Genomic DNA, 18,104 nt, shown 5'->3' on the forward strand with positions numbered 1-18,104 from the left:
TCTGGAGGTGCATGTAGGCTCAGACCAGGTAAGGATGGCAGTTTCCTTTCCTAAAGGGCATTAGTGAACCAGATGGGTTTTTCCTGACAACTGGCAAATGATTCATGGTAATTGTTAAATTCTTAATTCCAGATATTTATTGAATTCAAATTCCACCACCCGCCAGAATGTTATCCAGGTCTCTGGATTAACAGTCCAGTGATAATACCACTAGGCTATCACCAATTGTACTCAAGTTTCAGAGGTAGAGGTCAAGATCATGACCATTTAACTCGGAGGTGAGTCCACTACACATGGAGCCGAGACTTCCAACTCATCAATGGGAAGCAGTATGTACAGAAATATTGCAAGACAATTTTGGCAAGGAACCAGTAATGTTCAGTCAACGAAATTTAGGCATCAAATGGTCTTGTGTGTAAAATTACACCCAGTGCAAATTAAGCAAAGAGACTAGATTAGCTCAAAATACTTCAGGATGATAATAGCAATCAGCAGAAGGCAGTTCAGTCAATTGCAAATTCTTTTTTGTGTCTCAGTGAGCTGAGAAACAAAGCAGTTGGAATGGATTCATTCCTTCACTTCTCTGTTCCAGCCTTCTTTATTTCCTTGCTTTCCTGTTTGATCTAATTTTCTGCAGTTTGTTGAATCTTCCCAATACTTTACAGATGAGCTCTGTGTGACAGGTTCTTCTACATAAAAGGGGGACACAGTCAGGATCAGGATGGGACCCTGAAAGGATGACAATGTGGATGGAATTGAGGATGAGCAGAGACCAGCTTTATTTTTCTATTCACAGGATGTAGGCATGAGTGGCAAGGCCAGTATTTATTTTTCATCCCTAACTGCTCTTGAGAAGGTGGTGGTGAGCTGTCTTCTTAAATAAAACTGAGTGTCTTTCTAGGCCTTCCAGAAGGCAGTAAAAAGTCAAGCTCATTGCTGGGAATTGGGAGTCATGAGCAGGCCAAACCAGCCAAGGATGGCAAGTGCAGGCTAAACCAGGTATGGATGATATAATTTACTTCCCTAAGGAACATTATTGAACCAGATGGGTTTTACAACAATCCTGACAGATGGATATCCATTTGTTGAATTAGGCAGAAAAAAACCTTTCAGATCTAGAAGTGTTTTACTGTAAATCTATGGCTTAGTATAAACACCAGTTTCCATCTTTCTGTTCAGAAACTTGTCTAGGCTCTTTCCTTGTCTTGAAGCCAATTCTTCACTGGGGAAGAACGTGTTTTTTAAAATTTAGAAACCCACTATCAAGTAAACAAAACAGCCAATTAACAAATTACAACAAACACTACCCACCATGGGCAGTGCAACAATAACAACAATTAAAAAAAAACAGGAGGGCTGTTGACTCTCTGTCCGTCTCCCACGGCCACATTCATGCCAAGGTGTCACTGGAGAGAGTGCACATGGTGTCTACCAATACTCCTGATGCCTTTAGAGAGAGGTGGACACTACAGGGGCTACAGTGTTTTATCTTCCCTTCCAATTCCCTTTTGACTTAGCGCTCTCCCCTTACATCTCTCTCAACTTTGATAGTTTGCATTGCCCTTAATCGGCTTTGCAAATAAACTTTTCAATTGGAAACACAGGTGATTTACTAGTGTTGGTTAACAGACGAAAAAACACTGTGGGACGATTTGGTGATGGGGAGAAAATCATTCAGTTGTGCGTAAGAGCACTTCTGGGTATAGTAAAAGAACAAACAGGAGAAAACAGGAGGGGACTAAATCAAAATGTTGTTGGAGGGGGCAATTATGCAATCCAGCTTCCACAATGTCCACCTCTCTCTAGAAGATTCAAAGGTACAGGTGGACACTACAGCTTCCCGGGCAGAAGCTACAGAAGCGAGGCAGGCTCAGCTCTTTTGTAAAATTTTAAACCACTACCACCATAGTAACCAATCAACAATAATGGTCCCCCAACAACAGTGAGAAAGGAAAAAGGGATGGAATACAAGGAAGAGAACTAAATCAAAATGAAGTCAGTGGAGGAAATAATGCATCCCAGCCCCTATGAGGCCCACCTCTCTCTCTGAAAGCTTTAAAGGGACTGATAGACCCGGTTTGCTCCCTCTCCAACGACACCCAGACCCAAATGTAACCCCAGAATAAAGGCAGCCCGTCAGAAATTACAAACCCCTCTTGTTTCCTGCTGCCTGGGCCTATTGAAAGAATTCAGCTCTTTAGCATAATTTTAAAAACCTACTGCCAAGTTATCCAATTTCCCAATTAACCAATAACAAACACTGACCACCAGAGGCAACAATAATAGAAATCAAAAAAGGGTGGAAACAAGTGAGGAACTAAATCAAAATAGAGTTGGTGGGGGAGATAATGCACCCCAGCACCTGCAGTGCCCAGCCCTCTCTGAAAGCCTGAGGGACACCATGTGGTCCCTCTCCAAGGACACCCAGGCACAAACATAGTTGCAGAAGAGGAGCAGGCAGTCAGGAACTATGACCCCCTTCACGGCCCACTGCCTAAAACCATTGATGGCCACTTTGGCCAAGCCCAGGAGCAGGCCCACGAGGGGATCCTCTGATTTTCCCACATCTCTCTGCACGGGGTGCCCAAAGATCGGGAGTGTGAGGCTGATCTGCAACAACAAGAACAACAAAAGGTTCCTTAAATAACTATAAAGGGGTGAGTGACCTTCCATAACCAACATATATGTGGTCCACAAACACGACAGTCCTGTAAAATAAACAATTGGGCTGGGAGTCCACGAACCACCTCAGCCTACGATTATGTGGAACTGCTGTGTGCAACATTCTCCACCCCAGATCTCCGATGGAAAGTGGGAGGACTCCTATGTAAACAGCCCTCCACGAGGAATCCTCAACACCCAGCAGTAAAACAGAATGCCAGGGCATGTCCTGGCAATGGATAAAGGAGAAGAAGCAACAACCAGTAGAGGAATCTCCAATGTGGCAGATGGAAGGACACAAAGTCCTGCTCTCAATTCATTCTGGAGTTGACTCATTTCAGCCTTAAAGGGACTCGCACTTCTAACACTGACAAATCTAACAGTTCCACAGTCACCAACTGATGCAAAGTAACAATTATGCTTCTGTATCTCTAATAAAATTATAGCAAGTTAACAGACTCAATGATTTCTGCCTTTAAGGATTTACTTTCAAAATTATAACATGCCTTCTACTCATGCATTCAATGGAAGTAGATTTACAGGCTTTTAAATAAGCAGGATGAAGATTCTGGACTACCCTAAGGAGTTGAACATCATCTCCAACAGCAGATCGTAACTGTCCTAGGACACTAAGAGATAATGGGTGAAATTTGTCATTTGCAAGACTTGTGAAATGCTGGAAAACTATTCAATTGTAAAAATCCTAACACAGTTTCCATATTTAAAATAAAGAAGCAAACAGTAACCTAAAAACTCCAGATTGATCCTACTTAGGTAAATAATCGATAATACAATGGGATGCATCACCAGGCAAAAATTCAGGGAGAATATATGTCTAATGATAGACAACACAGTTCAGAAGGGAAACAAGTGAGAAAACAAGTTTCGTTGACACATTTTGAGGAAGTTATATCCTGAGATAACAATGGAAAGCCAATACATGTGATTTGCAAAAAAAAACTTCACACAGGAGAATAGGGAATTCGGATGCCGAACTTTATTTATATAAAAAGCCTTCATTGAATTGCTAGGCCTTCAAATCGCACTATTGACAACATATGGTGTTAGGTTACCATTATTCAATATTTCCATTGTTGAGTTCTTTCCAATATCGTAAACATGAGGCATTTTTCTTCACAAATGAGCAGAAGTCGTGTCTGTTGAGAAAAATAGTCTTCTCATTTGCAAAAGGAGGTAGATGAGGTGCAGGGAACATTTTGCAAAGTCAAAAAACTCAAACGTAGCATTTATGTTGTCCAAAAAGTGAGGATTTACTGAGCACAGAAAAGCATGGAAACTGAGTACAAACCACATATTTCCCACACTACAACAATGATCACACTTCAAAAAGTATTTAATTGACTGTGAACTGCTTAGCAACACGTGCTGGTCAGGAAAAGCACTGTAGAAATGGAAGTCTATCTTTTGTTTATTACAATATCCCTGGGAGGCATCAACTGCAATATGAAATTATAGCTGCATTAATAAAGCAAATTGGCATCTGACTGGAACTTTTGATCAAGACAAATTAGGCAAGAGAGAGATGATGTTTGAAGATGGTCAACACTTCAGCCTGGAGGAGGCTTCAGATGTCTGCGAAGAAGTTACACTGCTTGCTGGAGCAGGGAGTGATCATAATAACCTCGGGGTGTACCAAGCATGGGTTTGACATGTGTGTATCTGATGTCACTATGTGTTGTATTAGAGGTATTTTTAAATTCTGAGAAATAGGGCAGACAATTCACTTATGTGCTGCCACATACTTGATTGATATCACAACAAAGTCAGAGATGATTGAAAAGAAAACTTGTCCAGATTGATAAAATGTTGACTGATCTTATCTCCCATAGGGGATGCTGTTGTCAGTTTTGTGAACACCACACATGAAAATCTTTGCTAAATGTCATCAAATTATCCTAGCAATCCCAGAAGGGTAGCTTTAGCTTTAGAGTAGATAGATACTTCAAATCAATAAACCAGACATCAGTCTGTGCTGTGAGAGAGATAATGGGAACTGCAGATGCTGGAAAATCCGAGATAACAAAGTGTGGAGCTGGATGAACACAGGAGGCCAAGCAGCAGCTCCTAAGATGCTGCTTGGCCTGCTGTGTTCATCCAGCTCCACACTTTGTTACATCAGACTGTGCTGTCCTTACTTTCACGTGTTATATTACAGACTTAAAGAAAGACTTGCATTTCTATGGCACCATATGACATCTGAAAGTGCTTTACAACCAAACTTGTGGAATGTGCATAGCAAACCCCACATGCAGCAATAAGATCACAGCCAGATAATCTGTTCTTAAGGTGTTGATTGAGGAATAAATATTGTCAGCACAGGAGGAAGAATTCCTTGCTCTTCTTCGAGAAAGTGCAGTGGGATTCTTTTTACAGATATTTTCTGGGGATGGGGTTTCGCTTTAATTTAATGCCTCATTTGAAATGCTGCACCTATGTCAGTGCAGTATCCCCTGAGTAGAAGCCATCTTGATTTCTAAACTTCAATCCCTGGAGTGAAACTTGAACCCACAACATTCTGACTTGGAGGCCTATCTGACACAACTAGTGATATTCTGAAAGAATTTTCAAATACAGCACATAGAAGGCAAAAACCCAAACCATTTAGGTATCAATCCTATGAAAACAATCACATCAAAAAATGAATGAGCACTGTCATTTTCACAATTACTTTTGGCACTAGTCAATACAATAGAAAGGCAATAGTCCTGATACATCAGGGTAATCAATATTGGAAATATCAATGTCTTTGTAAATAGCTTGAGTAAGACTTCGTGCTCCATAGGTAACATGATGTAATGAAATGGTGGCATTGTGGTATTATTGCTGGACTATTAATCTAGAGATGTGGGCTCAAATCCTGCATGGCAGATGGTGGAATTCGAATTCAATAAAAATTTGGAACTAAGAGTCTCATGATACCACTCTCAAGTGTCAGAAAAACAGTTAGCGCATCACCATCTTTACTTAGTCTTGTCTATCTGTTCATCCAAATCCACAGCAATGTAGTTGACTCCTAACTGCCCTCTGAAATGGCCTGGCAAATCAACTGTAACTACCACTGGAAAGTCTCAAAACAGAAATGAAACCACCTGGCATCGACTTCGGCACTAGGATAGACAATAGCAAAAATAGCCCTTCTAACATATGGAGCTAGTGCTCCACTTTGAAAGACGTGTCTCAGAGTAGGCAAGCCTAACATTGCATGATTCTTGGGTATGACACCACCATCATCCTTGGGTATGTCCTTTTCCATTAGTAGGACTGACCCAGCAGAGTGGAGACACAGCGGTGTACATTTGGGAGAGAGTTGCCCTGGGAGGCCGCAACAAGGACTCCGGACACCATGAAATCTCATGGTACCAGGTCAAATGTGCAAGGAAATCTCCTGCTGATTACCATGTACCAGCTCCCTCAGGTGATGATTCACTACTCTTTGTTATTGAACAACACGTGGAGGAAGTACTGAGGATGGAAAGGACACAGAACATACACTGGATGGGAGAGTTCAATGTCCACCACAAACAGTGGCTCAGCAGCAGCACTGCTGACTGAACTCATGCCCTAAAGGATATTGCTGCCATGCTAGGTCTTGCAGCAGGTGGTGAGGGAACCAAAAAAAGGCAAAAAAACGTACTTGGCCTCATCTTCATCAATCTGCCTGCTGCAGGTACATCTGCCCATGATTGCATCAGTAACAGTGCCCACTTGTGGAGAAAAGTCCCGCCTTCACATTGAGAACGACCTCCATCATGTTGTGTGGCACTGTCACTGTGCTAAATGGGACAGACCTCAAACAGATCTAACAACTCAACTGGGCATCCATGAGGTGCTGTGGGCCTTCTACAGCAGCAGAATTGTACTCCAGCCAATCTGTACGCTCACGGTCCAGCATATCCCCCACTCGACCATTACCATCAACCCACGGGATCAACCCTGGTTCAAGGGAGCATGTAGGAGGGGATGCCAGGCAAAAAACATAAGCAGTAAATGACTGACAGAGCTAAGCGATCCCACAACCGACAGATTAGATCTAAACTCTGCAGTTCTGCCACATCCAGTCGTGAATGGTGCTGGAAAATTAAACAATTCACTGTAGGAGGAGGCTCCATGAGTATCCCCATTCTCAATTATGGAAGAGCTCAACATATCAGAGCAAAAGATAACGCTGAAGAATTGGCAGCAACCCTCAGCCTGAAGTCTCAAGTGGATGAACCATCTCAGCCTGCTCTTGTGATCCCCAGCATCACACATGCCAGTCTTCAGCCAATTTGATTACTCCATCTGATATCAAAAAATGGTTGGAGACCATGCAATGGCTATGAGCCATGACAACATTGCAGCAATAGGACTGAAGACTAATGCACCAGAGCTTGCCACTCCCCTAGTTGAGCTCTTCCAGTATAGTTACAACATTGGTATCTATGCAACAGTGTGGAAAATTGCCCAGTTATGTCCTATGCACAAACAGCAGGGCAAGACAATTACATCCCATCAGTCTACTCTCGATCATTAGTAAAGTGATGGAAAGTGTCATCAACAGTGCTATCAAGCAGCACCTGCTCAGAAATAACCTGCACAACAACTACCAGTTTGGGTTCCACCAGAGCCACTCAGCTCCTGACCTCACTACAATCTTGGTTCAAACATGGACAAAAGAGCTGTATTCCAGAGGTGAGGTAAGAGTGACTGCCCTTGACATCAAGGCTGCATTTGACCATGAGTGGTATCAAGGACTCCTAGTAAACTGCAGTCAATGGAAATCAGAGGGAAAATTCTCCACTGGTTGAAGTCATGCCTTGCACATGAGAAGATGGTCATTGTTATTGGAGGTCAGTCATCTCAACTCCAGGACAACTCTACATGAGTTCATCAGGGTAGTGTCCTAAGCCCAACCATCTTCAGCTGCTTCATCAATAACCTTCCCTCCTTCAAAAGTGGGGATATTCCCTGATGATTGCACAATGTTCAGCACCATTCACAACTCCTCAGATGCTAAATAACAAAGTGTGGAGCTGGATTAACACAGCTGGCCAAGCAGCATCTTAGAAGCACAAAAGCTGATGTTTCGGACCTAGACCCTTCTTCAGAAAAGCTTTTCTAATGAAGGGTCTAGGTCCGAAACGTCAGCTTTTGTGCTCCTAAGATGCTGCTGGGCCTGGTGTGTTCATCCAGCTCCACACTTTGTTATCTCAGATTCTCCAGCATCTGCAGTTCCCATTATCTCCTCAGATGCTAAAGCAGGCCAATGTTCAAATGCAGCAAAACCTAGGCAATATCCAGGTTTAGGCTGAAAAATGGCAAGAAATATTTGCAGCACACAAATGCTATGTAATGACCATCTCTAATAAGAGACAATCTAACCATTGCGCCCCTTAACATTCAATAAATGGCATTACCATCATAGAATCCTCCACAATCAACTCCTAGGGGTCATCATTGATTGGAAACTCAATGGGAGCAGTCATATAAAGACAGTGGGTACGAGAACAGGTCAGAGGCTAGGAATACTGCAGCGTGTAACTCACCTCCTGAGTCCCCAAAGCCTGTCTACCATCTACAAGGCACAGTCAGAAGTGTGATAGAATACTTAGCATTTGCCTGAATGCGTGCCACTCCAACAACACTCAAGAAACTTGATACCATCCAAGACAAAGCAGCCTGCTTGACTGGCATCACATCAACAAGTATCCACTCCCTCCACCGCTGACGCTCAGTATCAGCAGTATGTACCATCTACAAAATGCACTGCAGGAATATACCAAAGCTCCTTAGACAGTTTTAAACCCACAACCATTTCCATCTCGAAGGACAAGGGCAATAGATACATGGGAACACCACCAACTGAAAGATTCCCTCCAAGATGCTCATCCTCCTGACTTGGAAATGCATTGCTATTCTTTCAGTGTCATTGGGTCAAAATCCTGGAACTCCCTCCCTACAGTATTGTGGGTCTCTACATGACATGGACTGCAGTGGTTCAAGATGGCAGCTCAGTACCACCTTCTCAAGGGCAACCAGGGACAAGCAATAAATGCTGGCCCAGACATTGATGCTGTTTTCCCACGAGTGAATTAAACAAAAACAACCTCAGTATCATATATATTAATGTGACATATACTTCAATATGTTATAAATTACTGAAGAGATTGTTTGCCATATAGTTCATATTATCATTACTAACTAGATTTTTATGGAAAAAATTAGCATCAAGTTGAATGCCTAAATTGTTGAAGCTCATCACTTCAGAGTTGGTGGCTGGACCTGCTAGATTTAATCAGTACCAGACCCATATTCCATGCCTAATGCATGAGTTACATTAGTATTCATTTATTTCAGTTTCTGGTATTGATTAATGTTGCAGAGAGCAAAAAATACATTGACCCAATAGACAAAAATCCTTTCATTTGATGAGATGGAAAGCCTGTTGGAATCCTATAAAGGGGCAATTTATCCTGTATGTAATTAATTACAGAAGAAAACATTGTCTTATGTGAAAAACAATGTTCAAATTGAAAACATTTGCTTGTCAAGCCATGAGTCCAACATACCAAATTGGTGAAATGGTTCAGTTAATTGACCTGATGAAATGCATTATACATGCTGGTGTGCCAAGGTAAGATAAAGCTCACCAAAACTCAAAACCCAGACTATAGTGGATGTGAGAAATGAACAGTTTGATTGCTGTGTTCAGACTTCATGTATGCATGCACAAAGAATTGGTGGGGACAGCTCTGGGCAGGTTAATATCTTTTGCCGATTGTTGTTGGACTGCTCTCAGTTTCTGCTAAGCATCATACTGGCAGTAATGGCTTCTCAAAAGTATAGACATGTGTGTGTTGGGGTGGGTCAGTAGTAACTACCACCCAGACTTAGAATTTCCAGTTTAAACCACAAACACCAAATGAGATCCAAAACAGCCTTTAATTCAGCACACAGGGAATTTAGAAAACAAAAGCGACTTTCCCTTACTTTAAGTGAGGTGTAATTTAGTCCTCAACTCCAATATGCGTGAATCTGGAGCCACGTGGATGAACTTTCATACCCCTCTTCTCTACATGTCCCCTGCATCCCATCACATTCCAGTTTCAAGCCACAGCTGGAAACCACAAAACTCATTTCAAGCTCTTAAAAAAATCAGAGGATTCAAGCTGGTTCAAACAATTGTACATTTACAGTCCATCCCTAGTTGCCCTGAAGACATTAGGATTCCCCATGTGGAACTGGAGTTGCTTGGAGACCCAGACTGTTTAGGGATGTCAACTTACCTGGTCTGAAGGACATAAATCAAACTGCTGGAATTTTATGCCAATTTGTCAATTTTCTGGTGTTAACCTATAAATTTCTAGATTTCTTGAAATCAATTCACAATTTACAAGGGCTGAATTTTAAATCACAGCCATTGTATTACAAATATATAAACTCCCCCTCCAACTCCCTGGGTGACATGTCCATCCTGGGCCTCCTCCAGTGTCACAACGACACCACCTGCAAACTGGAGGAACAGCTCATATTCCGCCTTGGGAGCCTACAGCCAATGGCCTAAACATGAAATTCACCAGTTTTAAAAACTCCCATCCCTGGCCTCACCTCATGTCCAACCCTCCCTCTCATCCCTGCCTCCTTGACCTAACACAGCCTGTCCATCTTTTCTCCTACCTATCTGGCCCCCCATCCCACTGACCAATCCCCTCCGCTCCTTACCTGCACTCACCTATCACCATCCCACCTACCTTCCCCAGCCCCACTCCTCCTCTATTTTTTTTCTGTGCTCCCTTCTCCCTCCACATTTCTGAAGAAGGATTGCAACCTGAAATGTCAACTTTCCTGCTCTTCTGATGCTGCCTGGCCTACTGCGTTGCTCCAGTTCCACACTATGTTGTCAACATCTGCAATCCACCTGTGTTATGATGATGCTGTGACTTTAAGAGGTTATTTTGTCCTGGCTTCTTTTAGAGAGAAATTGGGGGGATCAGGTGACATGCCATCTGTGAGGAGATAAACAACTTGTGAGGCGTTGGGTGTTTTTTTTAAAGTTGAAACAACAGAAGCAGCCCGAGTGGGTGTGGTCAAGCTCTCACAGATGAAGGATTTTAATTTGCTTTTAGCAGCTGTTGTTGGGGTCTCATCAGGGTTGGAAGGCAGTAAATATCTCCCACCTGCTACACTCTCTCTGAGTTTTCTCTCAAAATTGTCATTTGATGTTCTTTCCTCCTGATTGGAGAACCGTGTGTGAGACTATCAGTTTTCTGAATTTGCCTTTTGCTAAGGGTGTGTGTTTATGGGATATTACAATATTGGAACAGTTACTGTTTAGTAGTAAAACTACTTTTAGAGGTGGCACAGTGGTTAGCACTGCAGCTTCACAGCACCAGGAACCCAGGTTCGACTCCAGCCTCGGGTGACTGTCTGTCTGTGTGGAGTTTGCACATTCTCCCGGTGTCTGCGTGGGTTTACTCCGGATGCTCCGGTTTCCTCCCACAGTCCAAAGATGTGCAAGATGGATTGGCCATGCTAAATTGCCCATAGTGTTCAGGGGTGTGTGGGATGCTTCATGGGGTGGTGTGGACTTGTTGGGCCAAAGGGCCTGTTTCCACAGTCGGGAATCTAATCTAAAAAATAATCTATTGTTCTGCTAATTTTTCCATAGAGTTAAGGTATTCCAAGTTCCTCCTTCTTTTGTTGTATTTTAACTATAGCGTTTGAATAAATTATATTTTGTTTAACATTGAGTAGCTTGACCAATCAAATTGCATCTGGAACGCAATGCCTCACATTTACCTTTTTAAAATAAGAAAAAATTAGGGTTTCGGCTACCTTAATATATTTTGAGGGAACCTGGTCCATAACAGTATGAAGTCCTAAATATGAAATGATTCCTTCACTCCGATCAGAAACACCTAATTGACTCAAGAATCTTCATGAGGATTTTGATGCTGACCCTGATTCTGCACCCAGAGCAGTCAACTCAGCTGACCAGCTGTTTGAGTGCTGATTACTGGAAAATAAGGAGAGTTCTTTCCTGTTTTTAATTCTCAATTTGTTTTAATCTCCTAGTGCTGAATTTTTAATTTGCCTTGAAGTTTCAGATTTGGTAATTATAATTAATTCCACATAAGAATCCCAAGGGAAAAAAACAAATCCTTTTCCTTTCAAATGCTGCTTAAGGCTTATTGATTTTATGTTCTTTTCTCCAGCTTAGTTATATTATCTGGTTAATTTGAATACTGTGCATTCCACTGAATATTTAAATTTTGGCCAAGGAATTATTATTTTGACGGGATGACTGGACAACTGTTTATATGTCATTCACTTTAACAGAGGTGGTAATAGTAATTTGTCATCTTCTCTGTTCTCTAATGATAGTAGCTACATTCAAATGTTAAAGACCTACAATTGCTTGTAATGTGGCATGGAAGTAATTTCAACCACTTCTCAAATCCTGCCTAAACCTTTAATTGATTTTTCACTTTGTGATAAGACATGCCATTCATTGAGGCTGTCCAACACACTGTTAAACGTAATTGCTGTATCCATCCCTTGTGATGCCCACTTTTCCAGGGAAGTCTAAGCAGCAACACAGCAATGCGAGAATAGAGGTTGGGAAGAAGAGACATAAATATTGCAGGACAGCAAATGTCCAATGTTCAATGTGAAATAGATTGGCTCCAGTTCTATCCTTTGCCATCAATCTTTACACACTCTTATAAGCGTTTATTAACGGAGACACTCGCATGACAACAGATACCTCCTAAGTTACCAATCCCAGTTTAAATCTGTTTGTATTTATAGGCGCACAGCAAATTCCTAATTAATATCTACCATCCTCAATTATGTATGATTAAAAGCGAGTGGTTTCATACCAGTTATTGTTTTAACCAATATAGCACCATAGTGATATTTTCCTCATTCAGATCTGCCTCAGATTAACTAAATGTCAGCTAAACTAGTGTAATTCCCAGGACAATGGAATATATATGCATAAACTAATCTCTATTTGTAACTCGATGAGATAAACTGGACTAGGTTCTGAGGTCAGCGGCAAAGCAAGAATGATTCCCACAAAGATCTAACAATCTACGTGGTGGCAGTTACTCCTTTTCCGAAGGCAGTTTAAGTCTGGTGCCAAATCATAACTGTGGAGATTGAAATGAGGTCAGCCAGGTGGACCTCACAGAATGAGTTCCCTTTTGGGGCTATTAATCTGGGAGCCCTGGCTGATGGTATAAACAGGAGTGTCAGAAGTTGTATTCACTCTGGGAGCTGGTTTTGTGGGAGCTACATCAGCGTCAAAGTCTTTCCACACGTAAATAAATGGTGGCCTGACGACAGGATACCGGCCCCTGTGGAGTTATTTCAGTGACAATGCCTTGAAGCAGAGCAGCAATAATGTCATCAAGCAGCAAGTTGATCAATCAGATTTAAGTATTCTCATGGATGGCAGAACATAAAGCTAAAAGCACTTAAAAATCCTTCACTTCTAATTTAAGTTTTCAGATCAAAAATTCAATGTTTTGAATTTTTAATTATTGTGGTATCATTTAACATTATGCAAACATACAATGAACTTTTCAGGCTAGACAGGGTATTTAGCAGCAATTATGAAGTTAGTACATGACTGAAAACCCAGTTACACTTCATCTGAGAAAGGTGTAATGTTTCTTAAAAAGAAAAACACCCAGACACATCACATTCAAATTCTTGTAAATCACTATTGTAATGAAAGTTGCAATCTATAAGAATATCTCCAATACTCTCTATGGAAGATCACAGACTCGTTGATAACATATTTGGGTGGCACGGTGGCTCAGTGGTTAGCACTGCTGCCTCACAGCCAGGGGCCTGGGTTTGATTCTACCCTTGGGTGACTGTCTTGTGTGGAGTTTGCACATTCTCTGTGTCTGCATGGGTTTCCTCCCACAGTCCAAAGAGATGCAAGTTAGGTGGATTGGCTGTGCTAAATTGCCCACAGTGTTCAGGGAGATGTAGATAGGTCTCGATAGGATGCTCTGAAGGTTGGTGTGGACTTGTTGCGCCTAAGGCCTGTTTCCACACTGTAGGGATTCTAAGAATTTCTGGATTTCTGTATTATTCCATGTGCGTGCAGGCGCCTGTGGTTTCTTAGTTTCAGTGCCATTGTAACTGTCATTAACTATCGTTAACACTGTAAAATCTGAGTTATAAGGTCAAGTCTACAAACATTTTCCAGCACATGTTTTAGAGGTGGATGTGATCTTGTACATAGTGACAAGGCCTGTGTCATTCAAAGTTCCTTTGCTCCAATTGGTATAGCATAGGTGTAGCAACTCTGATTTTATGAAAATTAAAGATGATTGATTCCCAGTTTTATTTCCTCACCTTGATATTTATTAGCCAACACCAGTAAACCTCACCTCATGGATAATGTACAGTTATTCTGAGGAATTAACATTTCCCCATGCCTGCCACTAAGTCATACCAGATGTTTGTTATGATTATGATGGAAAATGCGGGCACCCCATAATGATAGGTTTAACATCTTATGATATACAACCATGACTCAACAATCCAACCACATGTGCTGCAGGGCAATTCTGCTGAATAAAAGATACATTTGAAAAAAAATAATGTTTGCACAGAAAACAGCAAACCTATTACAATGATATCTATTGAATTACTAAGTGTATAATTGAGTATCTTAATTATTATTCTATAAAATGAAGCCCTGCAAGATCTTTATTTTTGGGTGTTTTCTATGACCGTCTTGATTTGTTTCATTTCGTAATGCTTATGACAAATTTCCCAGAGCAGTTATCATCTCTACAGTTACCAGAAACCACACTCAGGAATCTAATGATGTGTCATATGTGGCATATGTTTCCCATCCACAGACAAGTCACATTATTGTGAGATGGGTGCTTTATAGACAATCTCAGTCCAGTGGCGAAGTGGACTGTTGCTTCTATTAAGGAAAGGGTTGGACCACAATAACTTTTTTATGGATAAAATTAATACGTTTTGATAGTCATCCAAATGTAGCTGTTATTGCTTTTGCATCCATCGAGAGCCCTGAGGAGTAGGTTGACAGATAATGACAAGTGGTGATATTGCTACAGCACTAGCCAGGCAAAGTTCTTATAATGTCATAGTTATTCAGCACGGAAACAGGCCCTTGAGTCCAACCAGTCCATGCCTAACACAATACCAAACTAAACTAGTCCCACCTGCCTGCTCCTGGTGTATGTCCACCTTCAAACCTTCCTATCCATGTCTCCATCCAAAAATATTAAGAACTGCCAATGCCAGGTCAGAGATAACACATTGTGGAGCTGGAGGAACACAGCAGGCCAGGCAGCATCAGAGCAGCAGGAAAGCTGACCTTTCCGGTCAGGACCCTTCTTCTGACCTGAAACGTCAGCTTTCCTGCTCCTATGATGCTGCCTGGCCTGCTGTGTTCCTCCAGCTCCACACTGTGTTCTCTCATATATCCATCCAAATATCTTTTAAATGTTATAATTGTACCCACATCCACCACTTCCTCTGGAAGTTTATTCCACACACTATGTAAGAAAATTTGCCTCATGTCTTTTTTAAATCTCTCTCCTCTCACCTTAAAAACGTGCTCCCTAGTCTTGAAATTCCCCATTGGGTTTAGCTGAGATACAGAGTCTTGAAACCCAGAGAAGAGATGAATAGAGAAGATCTGGGATGGGCTCACTCCTTAACCACTAAACTTTTACCTAGATTACTAAATATGAGGCATATTAAAGTTTGGCAACAAACTTACTCATCATTCCTCTAAAAAAAAAGTGGCACAAATATTTATGCTAAATCCTAGTTTGGCTGGTTTGGTCACTGACTGTTCCAACTTCTTGTCAAATGGCAGCCTCTCCCACAACAAGAGATTCAAACCAAAGCCCAAAGAAGAAAATTGATAGACAGAAGTCGAGCTTCCATTTTTATCATCAACTAGCATTTGCAACTCCAGTGGTTGAATCTGGCTCTGAGTTCCATGTGTTTGGATCAAGATAAGCCCAATGATCTAAACTAAAACTACTTTGGTTTCATCTCAATTACAACAATGATACTTCCACAGGTCTGAGGGAAATCATGTTGGTAGTATTTAATACTGGCACCAGAGGGTGGTTGATCTTTGAGGAGGTGAACAGCCACTGTCAGGTAGCTTGTGAATATCACGGAGTGATAGGGGCTTTAACTCTAATGAATATTAGGATCTTATTTCTTCGTAATCCTGTGATCATACACACATGAAAGTGTTTAAACAAGGTAGGCATTCTTTAAAAGGTTTAGGTCTATTTCTATTTACTGTAAACATTTCTTAACTAAAAATACTGTAACCTCATTTCCTTGCTGATTACAATATATATCCCAGGGTTGTGCTTTACATATATAAATATTTTTGTAAAATGTGATGCTTAATTTGGAAGTGCAACTGAAATATTTAAAATAAGCAATTTTAAATAAGACCGCAATGTCTAAACAAAATAATAATTTTCTAAACTTTTGATAAATAATGGCATTTTACATTTTTTCACTGGCAAGTAGGAGGTTGAGGGTGACCTTGAGGGTAGAAGCTTATAAAGGTCACGATAGATAAAGATAAGGTGAATGGCAGGTGTCTTTTCCATAGGGTAAGGGAGTTCCAAACTAAGGGGCATATTTTTAAGGTGAGAGGAGAAAAATTAAAAAAGGACATGAGGGGCAACTATTTTACATGGAGAGTGGTTTATATGTTGAATGAACTGCCAGAGAAAGCGGTGGATACAGGTACAGTTTCATATGTTTGAAAGACATTTGGATAAGTACATGAATAGGAAAGGTTTGGAGAGATGTGGGCCAAGTGCAGGCAGATGGGACTAGTTTGGTTTGGGAACATGGTTATATGACAGATTATATGCTGACTGGAGGTCAGTATCCCGTCACTAAGTCTCCCTTTACTTATACATGTCCAATACACCGACGAGCTAGCTCAGAGCCAGTCCCCAGAGTAAGGTAGAATCTTTAGGTTCCTGTTTATATCTGTAAACCAGGACTCCCTGATTTTCCCAGGTTAACAGCCCCAATTAGGGAACTCTTAGTCAATGAGATTCACCTGGCCCTTATTCCAATCACTACATCCCTCCTCCGACTAAGTCTGGGGATGTAGGGGTGTTCTTTTTCTTGTAGCTTCTCCTGGGACATTTTCACACCAGGTCTGGGTCCTCCAACTCTGACCTGGACACGGGCAGCATGTACTGGACTGTGGCTCGTTTCTTAGGCTTTGAGCGCCTCTGAAGAAATTCCTTTTCTTCAGACAGTAACTGTTTTGAGGCTGTGACATTGGTTGCACCCATCATGGACTTTCGGGTTTCTTTGATGGTAGATGGAATGGGAAAACCAACAGTTTCTAACAGCTTTTCTGGCTGTTCTGAGGGGCCAGGTATGTTTTGCTTGTGCCCCATTTGTGCAGTAGAAGCTTTCAGGTGATCCATGTGTTTGTTCAGGACTGTATCACCAGCCCAATCTTTGTATGTCATGGAACCTGATCTCATGTTGACCTCGCCTTATACCCATGCAGGGCCGTTTCCATGGTTTCCACACCAAACTTCACTCCCTGAAGTAAACGCTCTCTCTCACTTAGAGGAGGCATGTGGCTGATATTATGTCCCTGCTGTTGTTTCACCCACCACCTCCCCCAGGTCAGGGAATATCAGGTTTAACCTGGAGTGAATTCATCAGCAACTCTGCTGGAGCTATCCATGTAGATGCATGAGGGGTAGTCCGATAATCAAACAGGAACCAGGACAGTTTGGTATTGAGTGAAGCTGTGGGCTGTTTCTTTAAGCACGCCTTCGATGTTTGGACAGCTGTTTCTGCCAGGCCATTTATTGAAGGATGGGATGGAGACGTCTGAACATGCTGGATACCATTTGACTTTCGGAAATATTCGAATTCCCTGCTGGTTAATTATGTTCCATTGTCCATGGCCAATACTTCTGCGAGTCCACGTATTGTAAACAATGTTTGCAGCTTTTCAATCGCATCCTTGAGGTTGATGAATTCTATGCACGTCCCACTTTGAATGGGCATCTACAACGACCAAGAACATTGAGCCCATGAAAGGAATGGCACAGTTGACATGTAAGCAAGTCTGGGTTTACTCAGCCATTCCCATGAATGTGGGGGAGCTGTTGATGTAATTTTTGTCCTTGTTGACACTCTGGGCACTGGCCCACCAATGCAGCTATGTCAGTGTCCAGTCCTGACCACCAAATATAACCTCTTGCCAATATCCTAATTTAGGAATCCCTTGATGATCCTGGTAGAATTCAGCCTGTATCTGGTGCCGACCTTTACTTGGGATAATCACGCTTGCTCCCCATAATAAAATGCCATCCTCTATGGTGATCTGGTCTTGCTTGGTCCAGAAAGGTTTCCATTCTCGT

Source organism: Stegostoma tigrinum, chromosome X, assembly GCF_030684315.1.
Source record: "Stegostoma tigrinum isolate sSteTig4 chromosome X, sSteTig4.hap1, whole genome shotgun sequence".
Taxonomy (NCBI): Eukaryota; Metazoa; Chordata; class Chondrichthyes; order Orectolobiformes; family Stegostomatidae; genus Stegostoma; species Stegostoma tigrinum.